This window comes from Lissotriton vulgaris, chromosome 7 (assembly GCF_964263255.1).
Source record: "Lissotriton vulgaris chromosome 7, aLisVul1.2, whole genome shotgun sequence".
In the NCBI taxonomy this organism is placed as follows: Eukaryota; Metazoa; Chordata; class Amphibia; order Caudata; family Salamandridae; genus Lissotriton; species Lissotriton vulgaris.
This window is the reverse complement of record NC_141695.1, coordinates 1,775,562,088-1,775,574,098: the sequence shown is the minus strand read 5'-3', so window position 1 is coordinate 1,775,574,098 and position 12,011 is coordinate 1,775,562,088.

Below are 12,011 nucleotides of genomic sequence, written 5' to 3'. Positions count from 1 at the left end.
CCCCCCTCTTCCCTGACCCTCTGTTCTACCTGGAACTGCTGCCCCCATCCGGTCCTTTGAAGGCACTGAGAGGTTGGTGCGTGGAAGCTGCCGGAAAGGTTTTCGTTTTTCAGACACAAACTCTAAAAGTTGGGAGTTTATTTCAAAAAACCAAAAAACTAATGTGCCCCACTCTACTATTGTATTGTGTCTGTGAGCTGGGAGTGGCAGACAGAGGCAAGGGACCTCATACTCTCCTATCTGGATAGGGCGGGGCAGTCTGATACCTTCACCCAATGGCCCCTCGGAGGAAGTCTTCCAATGGCAAAGCCAGTAGGGCGACCACATTTGAAAAACTGCTGGTCTGCCCAACTCAGACTAGAGCAGGCAGGCCAGGGGGTTGCGGACGGGGGGGGGGGGGGGGGGGCATATGTACAAGCTCCTAGTGCCTGACTCTGCCACTTCTTTGTACATATGCCGCAGGGATCCCTAATCCACCAAACTCTAAACCAGGCCTGAAGTTATGTTCTTAGATTAAGTTTATCAGAATAAATGCAGCAAGTATGTTTGACATGCAGAATTAACCCCTGAAAATCAACAAACAATCATTACAATAATCAAAGGGAATAGTCTGTTTTGGCAGTCTTGAGCCTATGCAAGGTTTTAAAGGGCACAGCTGATTTGGGGTCGTCTTCCTGGTCTTACAGAGGAGAGAGCACTTATTGAGAGGTTGTCGAGGGCTGAGGGTGAGGGGCTCTTGGACAGAGGGAGTGAGAAGTGCTGCCTTACCGCCAACCTGGCTGAGTGACTCTTGGACAGAGCCGGGTACAACTCGCTCCTACCAGTGAGTGCCAGTGGGGGGGCGGGTGGGGGGTGCACACAGGATCTTTGGAACCCTCTTTATCAGGGAATTGTCGGCAGTCATCAGTTAATAGTTGGGAGAGTGAGTGATCCGACCGGAGATCTAATTGAGGCTGGGGGGGTTCAATGCTTAGGGGATGGGTGTGGGGGGGGGGGGGGGGGGTTGAACAGAGAATGAGCAATTGTAATCAAGATGAGGGTGCAGTGCATGTAGCGTTGTAAACTGAGGTCTAAGTCTCCACAAGGATCTAAGAGTTGAAGGAGGTTGGCAAGCCTCAGGGTGGTATTGAGGTCACGAAGGAGGGGTAAGATGCCACCATGGTGTTGACTAGTGGCCACAATGGCTCTTTTCTTCGAAGAGGTGGTCTTTATTCATTCATTCATTCTGAAACAGTTTTTGCTGGTCCTCTTTCCTTTGGTGACTCATCAGCCATGGTCTAGTCTTTCTGGTGGGGAGGCTCCTAGGTCAGGTCTGAGGTCCCCTGGTTCAAGCTGCATAGAAAAGGCCCCGCTGCTTCTTAGACCCGGTGGCTCGTCCAATCTTTCATCGATGGTCGAACACATTTCTTTGGAGAGACTAGGGGGCAGATTTATGAGGCCCTTGCGCCTCCTTGCGCCGCAATTGCGTCACTTAATGTGACGCAACTGCGGCGCAAACAATGCGCCCTATTTACAACGTGACGCATCTAGGAGATGCGTCACGTTGGAAAGCCCTGCGCCATAAGGAGGCGTTCCTGCGCAGGAACGCCTCCTAAAAGTGGCTGAGTGAAATCTATGAGATTTCACTCAGTCACTTTCTACGTCAATTCCTTACGCCTGCTTCAAGCAGGCGTAAGGGTGACGCACCAGGCATTGAAGAGGTGGCTCCTGTGCATTGCAGGAGTCATGTCGCACTTGCGACATGACTCCTGCAATGCGCCGCCCGTACGACGAGAGATGCGTCACGCATCTTCACTTACTTGCACCATGGTGCGCCGCATCATAAATGCGGCGCACCATGGCTGGCGGAGCTGTGGCACACTGTGGCGCATGTTAACTGGCGCATCCCTGGGGATGCGCCAGTTAACATAAATCTGCCCCTAGGTTTGTTTGGGATTTTCTTTTGAAAGTTTTCAGAATTAGTGGGTGTTTCAATCTTGGGTTCAGAGGTTATTTCAGGCTCGGGTTCTGAGGGTGTTTCAGGCTCGGGTTCTGAGGGTGTTTCAGGCTTGGGGTTCGGAGGGTGTTTTAATCTTGGGTTCTGAGGGTGCTTCGGGCTCGGGTTCTGAGGGTGTTTCAATCTTGGGTTCTGAGGGTGTTTCAGGCTCGTGTTCTGAGGGTGCTTCAGGCTCGGGTTCTGAGGGTGCTTCGGGCTCGGGTTCTGAGGGTGTTTCAATCTTGGGTTCTGAGGGTGCTTCGGGCTCTGGTTCTGAGGGTGTTTCAATCTTGGGTTCTGAGGGTGTTTCAGGCTCGTGTTCTGAGGGTGCTTCAGGCTCGGGTTCTGAGGGTGCTTCGGGCTCGGGTTCTGAGGGTATTTCAGGCTCGGGTTCAGAGGGTGTTTCAATCTTGGGTTCCGAGGGTGTTTTGGGCTCTGGTTCTGGGGGTGCCTCGGGCTTGGGTTCTGAGGGTGTTTCAGGTTTGGGTCCTAAGGGTGTTTCAATCTTGTGTTCAGAGGTTATTTCAGGGTCGGGTTCTGAGGGTGCCTCGGGCTCGGGTTCTGAGGGTGTTTCAGGTTTGGGTTCTGAGGGTGTTTCAGGCTTGGGTTCTGAGGGTGCCTCGGCTCGGGTTCTGAGGGTGTTTCAGGCTCGGGTTCTGAGGGTGTTTCAGGTTTGGGTTCTGAGGGTGTTTCAGGTTTGGATTCTAAGGGTGTTTCAATCTTGGGTTCAGAGGTTATTTCAGGGTCAGGTTCTGAGGGTGCTTCGGGCTCGGGTTCTGAGGGTGTTTCAGGCTCGTGTTCTGAGGGTGTTTCAGGCTCTGGTTCTGAGGGCGTTTCAGGCTCTGGTTCTGAGAGTGCTTCGGGCTCTGGCTCTGAAGGTGTTTCAGGCTCGGGTTCTGAGGGTGATTCAGGCTCTGGTTCTGAGGGGGATTCAGGCTCGTGTTCTGAGGGTGTTTCAGGCTCTGGTTCTGAGGGTACTTCAGGCTCGGGTTCTGAGGGTGTTTCGGGCTCTGGTAGTGAGGGTGTTTCAGGCTTGGGTTCTGAGGGTGTTTCAGGCTTGTGTTCTGAGGGTGTTTCAGGCTTGTGTTCTGAGGGTGTTTCAGGCTCGTGTTCTGAGGGTGTTTCAGGCTCTGGTTCTGAGGGTACTTCAGGCTCGGGTTCTGAGGGTGTTTCGGGCTCTGGTAGTGAGGATCTTTCAGTCTTGGGTTCTGAGGGTGTTTCAGGCTTGTGTTCTGAGGGTGTTTCAGGCTCTGGTTCTGAGGGTGTTTCAATCTTGGGCTCAAGGGTGATTCAGGCTCTGGTTCTGAGGGTGCTTCGGGCTCTGGTTCTGAGGGTGTTTCAGGCTCGGGTTCTGAGGGTGTTTCAGGCTCGGGTTCTGAGGGTGTTTCGGGCTCTGGTTCTGAGGGTGTTTCAGGCTCTGGTTCTGAGGGTGTTTCAGGCTCGGGTTCTGAGGGTGTTTCAGGCTCGGGTTCTGAGGGTGTTTCAGGCTCTGGTTCAGAGGGTGTTTCAGGGTCGGGTTCTGAGGGTGTTTCAGGCTCGGGTTCTGAGGGTGTTATAGGCTTGGGTTCTGAGGGTGTTTCAGGCTTGGGTTCTGAGGGTGTTTCAGGCTCGGGTTCTGAGGGTGCCTCGGGCTCGGGTTCTGAGGGTGTTTCAGGCTTGGGTTCTGAGGGTGCCTCGGGCTCGGGTTCTGAGGGTGTTTCAGGTTTGAGTTCTAAGGGTGTTTCAATCTTGGGTTCAGAGGTTATTTCAGGGTCGGGTTCTGAGGGTGCTTAGGGCTCTGGTTCTGAGGGTGTTTCAGGCTTGGGTTCTGAGGGTGCTTCGGGTTCTGGTTCTGAGGGTGTTTCAGGCTCGGATTCTGAGGGTGCTTCGGGCTCGGGTTCTGAGGGTGTTTCAGGCTCGTGTTCTGAGGGTGTTTCAGGCTCTGGTTCCGAGGGTGTTTCAGGCTTGGGTTCTGAGGGTGTTTCAGGTTTGGGTTCTGAGGGTGTTTCAGGTTTGGGTTCTGAGGGTGTTTTAGTTTTGGGTTCTGGGGGTGTTTCAGGCTCGTGTTCTGAGGGTGCTTCAGGCTTGGGTTCTGAGGGTATTTCGGGCTCTGGTTCTGAGGGTGTTTCAGGCTTGTGTTCTGAGGGTGTTTCAGGTTCGTGTTCTGAGGGTGCTTCGGGCTCGGGTTCTGAGGGTGTTTCAGGCTTGGGTAGTGAGGATCTTTCAGGCTTGGGTTCTGAGGGTGTTTCAGGCTTGTGTTCTGAGGGTGTTTCAGGCTCGGGTTCTGAGGGTGTTTCAATCTTGGGCTCGAGGGTGTTTCAGGCTTGTGTTCTGAGGGTGTTTCAGGCTCGGGTTCTGAGAGTGCTTCGGCTCTGGTTCTGAGGGTGCTTCAAGCTCGGGTTCTGAGGGTGTTTCAATCTTGGGCTCAAGGGTGATTCAGGCTCTGGTTCTGAGGGTGCTTCGGGCTCTGGTTCTGAGGGTGTTTCAGGCTCGGGTTCTGAGGGTGTTTCAGGCTCGTGTTCTGAGGGTGCTTCAGGCTCAGGTTCTGAGGGTGTTTCGGGCTCTGGTTCTGAGGGTGTTTCAGGCTCGGGTTCTGAGGGTGTTTCAGGCTCGGGTTCTGAGGGTGTTTCAGGCTTGTGTTCTGAGGGTGTTTCAGGCTCGGGTTCCGATGGTGTTTCAGGCTCGGGTTCTGAGGTTGTTTCAGGCTCGGGTTCTGAGGGTGTTTCAGGCTTGGGTTCTGAGGGTGTTTCAGGCTCGTGTTCTGAGGGTGTTTCAGGCTTGGGTTCTGAGGGTGTTTCAGGCTTGTTTTCTGAGGGTGATTCAGGCTCGGGTTCTGAGGGTGTTTCTGGCTTGGGTTCTGAGGGTGTTTCAGGCTCGGGTTCTGAGGGTGTCAGGCTTGGGTAGTGAGGGTGTTTCAGGCTTGTGTTCTGAGGGTGTTTCAGGCTTGGGTAGTGAGGGTCTGTCAGGCTTGGGTAATGAGGGTCTTTCAGGCTCGTGTTCTGAGGGTGCTTCGGGCTCTGGTTCTGAGGGTGTTTCAGGCTCGGGTTCTGAGGGTGCTTCGGTCTCGGGTTCTGAGGGTGTTTCAGGCTCGTGTTCTGAGGGTGTTTCAGGGTCTGATTCCGAGGGTGTTTCAGGCTTGGGTTCCGAGGGTGTTTCAGACTTGGGTTCCAAGGGTGTGTGACCCTTGGCAGTGCCCTTGCGACCCCTGGTAGTGCCATTGCGACCCCTAGCAGTGCCCTTGTCACCCCTGGTAGTACCCTTGCGACCCCTGGTGGTGCCCTTGCGACCCCTGGCAGTGCCCTTGTGACCCCTGTCAGTGCCCTTGTGACCCCTGGCAGTGGCCTTGTGACCCCTGGTAGTGCCCTTGCGACCCCTGGTAGTGCCCTTGCGACCCCTGGTAGTGCTCTTGCGACCCCTGGCAGTGCCCTTGTGACCCCTGGCAGTGCCCTTGCGACCCCTGGCAGTGCCCCTGCGACCCCTGGTAGTGCCCTTGTGTCCCCTGGTAGTGCTGGTAGTGCCCTTGTGACTCCTGGTAGTGCCCTTGCGACCCCTGGCAGTGCCCTGTGACCCCTGGCAGTGCCCTTACGACCCCTGGTGGTGCCCTTGCGACCCCTGGTAGTGCCCTTCTGACCCCTGGTAGTGCCCTTTCGACCCCTGGCAGTGCTTTGTGACCCCTGGTAGTGCCCTTGCGACCCCTGGCAGTGCTCTGGTGACCCCTGGCCTCAGAGGTGGCAGCATCATTGCCTCCACCCAGGGCGGCTGTCCTAAAGGACGTTGGGGGGCTCCGCTTTCCTGAGTGTCTCTCATTTTTTATTGCACAATTAGTGAATAATAATATTCACTATTAGTGTAATAAAAATGGAGCACAATTACTTGTAATATATCGCCATCTGGCAGCTGAGGTAAGTAACATATTATTTTAAATGTGTGCTGTACGAGAGTCTGTGTGAGAGTGTGTGTGTGTGTGTGTAGAGGTAAAGGTCAAAGGGCGTGTGACGTCACTTCCATCACCCCTGGCATTAATGTGTCTGGAGGGCAGTGTCAGGGATGGCGTACAATGGCGTGTGGCTTGTGACGTCACTTCCGCTGCCCCCTCACTGTACTCAGGGAAGGGGTCAGTGCACGATGACGCGTTGCCTGTGGGCGGGGCACCCTGCTGTAGCCAGTGAGGGGTTCAGTGCCCCATGGTGTGTGGCGTGTGACTTCACTTCCGCTGCCCCAATGCCGCAGGGTCTGTGAGGGGCACAAGGCTCTAATCCAACCTTCTGTGCGCCTGGTTAGGTGGGCACTTCAGGGTCAGAGGTCACGGCTTCAATGGGTCACACAAGGCCCAGACCCTGACCCCGGGTGCCCTTTGACCCGCAGACACAACCCGAGCAGTGACCCGGCCAGCACGTGCTCAGTGACATAACCGCAGTGCTGAGGCGGCCCCCCTCTGAGTCAGGCCCCAGCCCTCAGCAGCAGGTGCACTGTCAGCAGGGCTACCTTCCCGTTCATGCCCTGAAACCCACTGGGTCTGCATAGATCCGCAGACAGACATACATCGCGAAAGGCCGCGCGCTTGTGACCCCATGAGTCACACTGTCCTCACTGCCTTGGTTACTCCTGTTGACAATATCTTGTGTAGAAAAGTTATTTTGTCCCAAAAGTAAAGGAATCATTTGTCAGGCTCTGCCCCTCATGCCCCCCCCACCCCCTTCCCGGCTCGGGCCCCTTTCTGCTGACCCCCCTCATACCCTCCCACACACACACACACTTTCCTTTTTCCTTTGTTCAAAATGGCTGGGGCCATAAAACTGTAGCAATAAATCCCCTCCTGTATCCACGAGGCCCAGGAGGCTCCCCGGCCTGACTCCTCCACACAAGACCACCATAATAGAGATAAGACTCCCTCCCAGCAAGATAGGAACTGGGATTGCTCAAATAGAAACTGACTCTGCCCTTTCCTGTTCCTAAAGCAACAGCAACTAACAGAGGACTAACGTTTCTATCTCCCCTATTCTGGCGGCCATTTTAGAGTGGTCTCGCTCTCTCTGTGGCGGCCATCATGAACTAGTCCTGCTCAATATATGACCATACCTATGAACTGGCCTCTTTAGACTAATCTCAACTACCGAGTGTCTGCCACTTATTGCAGTATTATACTTATACTTGTATTCAATGCACCGATTGCTACCTCATGTATTTCTCGCTGCTCACTTTTGTCATTTTTTGACTAATGCTGCCTTTTGTTTGCACCAGTATTTTGGTCCGTTATATCTTTAATATTATACTTTTATGTGTATACTGTACAGTATTATAAGCTGCACCCATCGCACTTTCTTATTCATGTATTGCATTGACCGCTACCTCACATATTTATAGACATTAGTATAAGCTACACCCATCTCAATTTTTATTCCTGTACTGCACTGATCGCTACCTCACATATCTATATACACTTTGTGTAAGCTGCGCCCATCTCTTTCTATCCTGTAAGCCGCACCCATTTCACTTTCTATTCATGAATTACACCAACAGCTACCTCTTATGTTTTTGGTTATGCTGGTTGAACACTAGTGCCACTTTGTACTTTGTAACCTCATATATTTTGATTGCTCACTAATGTCACTAATGTCACTTGTGATTCCCAGCTGCACCGTTTAGGACTTTTACAGCTGCGCAGCAAGTAGTGCCAGCTGCACCGTTTAGGCCTTTTGACAGCTGCGCAGCAAGTAGTGCCAGCTGCATCGTTTAGGCCTTTTTACAGCCTGACAGCACATTAACCCAGTTTTTCCACCATAACCGTTTGGATTATGCGCCCCCTTTTTGCCCTCTTTTTTCTCCTCACTACCGCTCTCCCAGCAACACCCCTCTCATCTCTCCCCCACCCTCCTTCGCCTCAGCTTCCCAACATGGCCACCTCTCGAGTTAAGACTGGAGCCAATTGCTACAAAATCATTTATCCTCCCGACCAGACTAAAGCTACAATAAAACGACTTAAGCATAACACTATTGAACGTTTCCCGGACTCCCTTTTTGTGGATCAATTTTACAATGGTCGTCTTGGGAGGCTCAAAAACGATTTCATCTTCTTCACTCGCGACATCCCCTCTTGGTCCAACAGTTTTTACAATTCCCTTAACGTCGTCTCCTCCTCCTCTATCCCTTATGGGAAACAACTAAAAATTTCCCCCTCTGGGTGCTTCAATGGCTACCTCACTATCTCACTCTATAACAACGGTACTGTCATGATCCAAGGCAAAGACTCTTGCCTCTCGCTCTTTGACCACCTCTTCCCTACCTTACTCCCCGTCTCTGCAACCGGGTTTCCCCTTGACTCTCCTTCCAGCTCCACCCATTACTCCCTTTCTCCTCCGCCGACCCCACCCCACTCCAATTGGCTGCACTCTCGAGAAGCGCAGGTCGGCCCTTTTCCCTTCCCCCCCCAACTTACCTCATCGCCTATTCCTCCCCCCCCACAGTATGTCCCCTCCCGCATTACTTCAGCCTTACCACTAGCTAACACGCTCCTCGTCCCATCTGCACTATCACGATACTCCAATCTATTCTCCTCCCCCATACTTCTTCCCATCACCCACTCTTCCCCAATTAACTGTCTCTATGCTCCCCTTAGCCCTCCTTCCGTCCCTCCTCTCCACCCCTTCATTCCCTCGTCATTCACCCCGTGTTTGCCACATTCCCACTGCATCTCGCTCCTCCCTCCTACTCCTCCAGTACTGCCGCACTACCCCCTTTCCCCTCCTAGGAACACCTTCCTTCTCCCTCCCTCGGGCCCAGCAGAACCACTTCCCCTCCTCAACTTCCCTTTCTCTCAACCCCCCTCACTCTGCCAGATGACCGTTCCCTCGCTGCTACCTCTCCTAACTGACAGGACCTCCGCAACCAATGCACCTCTTTTCCGCCCAAACCTCCTACACTCCCATGACGCCACACAGGCCTCCCACCTCCTACTTCCCTGCCGACGTGTTCCGCACATTTCTCCCTCTAAATTTGTCCCTAATTCCTCTCCCTCTTGCAACACCAACAATGACAACTCTCCCTTAACCCCCAATTCATTTACTCCCGCTCCCAACCTCCACCTTTCCCCACCTGTGAACCCCACCCCCCAACACACCCCCTGTCCTCCCACCTCTCCCTGCCGTCCACCACCAATTCCACCCCCCCTTATTTCAATCGAGCCACCTAACCTTCCGTGCTCTGCCTCTTTCTCACTGGAAAATACGCTAGGCTCTCTGATCACCTCCATCTCTCAGCTGACAGCTGCCATTTCACTTTTATGCTCTAAGATCCCCACCCCTCCATGCACCTCTACCCCCTCGCAACTTCCCCAGAGATGCACCTCGCCCCCTCACCCCAATACAGCCAAGCTCAACCCTTCGTCTGCAAGCGTCGTTAACTCACACAAGCCCTTGAACGCCACCCTTCTTCAACAGGCATACCCTAGCAACCCCACTGTCTACACTATTCCGACAATCACCTCTGTCAGAACAAAGCGTCCACCTAAACCCTCCCGAGCACCTCCGCAAATGTACAATATCCCGATCACCCTTCAGAGCCCAAGTGCCCCCGTCACCAAAACAGTCTTGACAGAGCTGCGCTGTATGCTTCACAACTGCAGATCTGCAGTAAAACACAAACTTGAAATCTCCGACACCATCACCCTTCACAAACTTGACATGCTCTTCCTCACAGAGACCTGGTTCAAAGATACCTCTCACTCTATATTTGATCTCCTATTACCCACAGGTTATTCCATATTTAGGAATGACAGAACTGAAAACACGGGGGGAGGTGTTGCAGTCATCTTCAGAAACGCCCTCCAACTTAAGGCGTCTCCTAGCAGCTCCTCCCACACCTTTGAATGCCTTTCTCTTGAGCTTCAATTGCAACACCGTTCACCGCTCAGATTCCATATCATTTACCGCCCGCCTTGTAGCAGTAGCTCTTCGTTTATAGAAGATCTCAAAGACTTCATCAGCGACCAATACTCTCAAAGTGACAATCAGACCATCGTGGGTGACTTCAATCTCCACTGGGGCGCACCACAAGACTCCTCTGCGAATTCACTGGCCACCTTCCTCTCGGCAAATGATCTTATCCAACACTGCACTGAACCAACCCACTCTAAGGGCGCAATCCTGGACCTTGTTATTTCTAAAGCAGGCATGCTCTCTACTACTACCCCTATTCATGTAGATTGGTCTGACCACCACCTCATCCCATTCTCTCTTCAACTTTCACACTCTATAACTCTTGGCCAACCCAAGAGGGCCATCTCCTGGTTCCGTGATGCCAAAAACATTGATGTCGGTCCCCTCTGTGAATCAGCTTTGCTTTCACTTCCAAGGCTAGACCCGAACATAGCTGTTGACGATCTCACCTCCCAATGCCTCACAGTTCTTGAAGCTGAAATTAATAACGTCGCTCCACTCAAAAGCAAAAGGATAAGGCCCACTCCCTCAGCACCTTGGTTCAACAAATCCCTTTATGAGGAAAGGAAGCAGCTAAGATTCCTGGAGAAGCAATGGAGGCAATTGCCTTCCACTGACAATTTAGCCTTGCTTCGGACAGCAAGATCCAAATACCACAAGCACATCTTCCTTGAGAAAGCGACGCACTTCAAAACCCTCCTTGATTCCGCCAAAAATAGACCCAAAAAACTATTCGATCTCATCAAGACTCCGAGCTGCTCTCCCCCAACCTCCAAGGTGGAGGATTCTACAAAGAGAGCAGCGGATTTCGCTACTTTCTTCGATGGAAAGGTGAAATCACTTGTGGATCAGGTTGCTCATCCTACACCTCCAGAGGAGCGCAAATCCTTAGCCATTTGGCAGAGCTTTGATCCCATATCTGAAGATGCCCTTCTCAAATGCATACGGGAAACAAAGCCCTCCAACCATTCGCTTGACCCTATCCCCAGTGCCATTGCCTTTGACTTCTATACCCATTCCCTCTCCTATTGGACCACTCTGATCAACCTCTCCCTCTGGCAAGGCTCCCTTCCTGTCCCCTTCAAAACTGGGCAGGTCACCCCTCTGCTGAAAAAGCCCACTGCTGATGCGAATGACCTCAATAACTACCGCCCCATCACTAACCTTCCCTTTCTTGCAAAGATAACGGAAAGATGTGTAGCCAAACAACTCTCTCGTCATATCAAGGACAATGATCTTCTTGACAATTGTCAGTCCGGCTTCATCCAAAACTGCAGCACTGAAACAGCCCTACTGCAAGTGGTTGATGATGCGCTGAGGATACTCGACTCAGGGGGGTCCTGTCTGCTAATTCTCCTTGACCTCTCCGCAGCCTTCGACACTGTTAATCACAACACCCTCCTCAATATTCTTCAACAGAGAATGGGCATGGAGGGCACTGTGCTTAAATGGTTTGCATCCTTCCTCTCTGACAGATCTCAAATGATCAAAATAGCGAACAGTCTTTCGTCTCCTGTGGCGGTGGGTCAAGGTGTTCCCCAAGGCTCTATACTTGCACCCACACTGTTCAATCTCTACTTAGAACCACTGGGAAACCTCCTAAGCAAATCCGGGATTCACTATCATCTCTATGCAGATGACACTCAACTCTACCTCAAGGTTGCCTCCACTCATGATCTCTCCATCCTAAAATCTACTCTTGACTCCATTCAAAACTGGATGTCATCTCATCAATTAATTCTGAATCCCTCCAAAACTGAATTCCTCCTCTTCTCCTCCTCACTCTCTCCTCCCCCGGTTCAATCATGGATGGATCAGATGAATCTACTAAACAACAAACCCATCATTGTCGACAGCGCAAAATCTCTTGGTGTCATTCTAGACAAAAAACTCAATCTAACTCCCCACATCAATTCTATTGCAAAATCTGCTCGCTACCAACTGCGCCTTCTTTGGGGAATCCGTCGCTTCTTCCCGGAGCAGGACCTTATAACCCTGGTGCAATCGCTGGTCCTCTCCAGACTAGACTACTGCAATTCTCTTCTTACTGGCCTCCCCAAATCTCACCTGTCCCCACTTAAGTCTGTCTTCCATTCAGCAGCTCGTTTCATCTATGGGGCCAA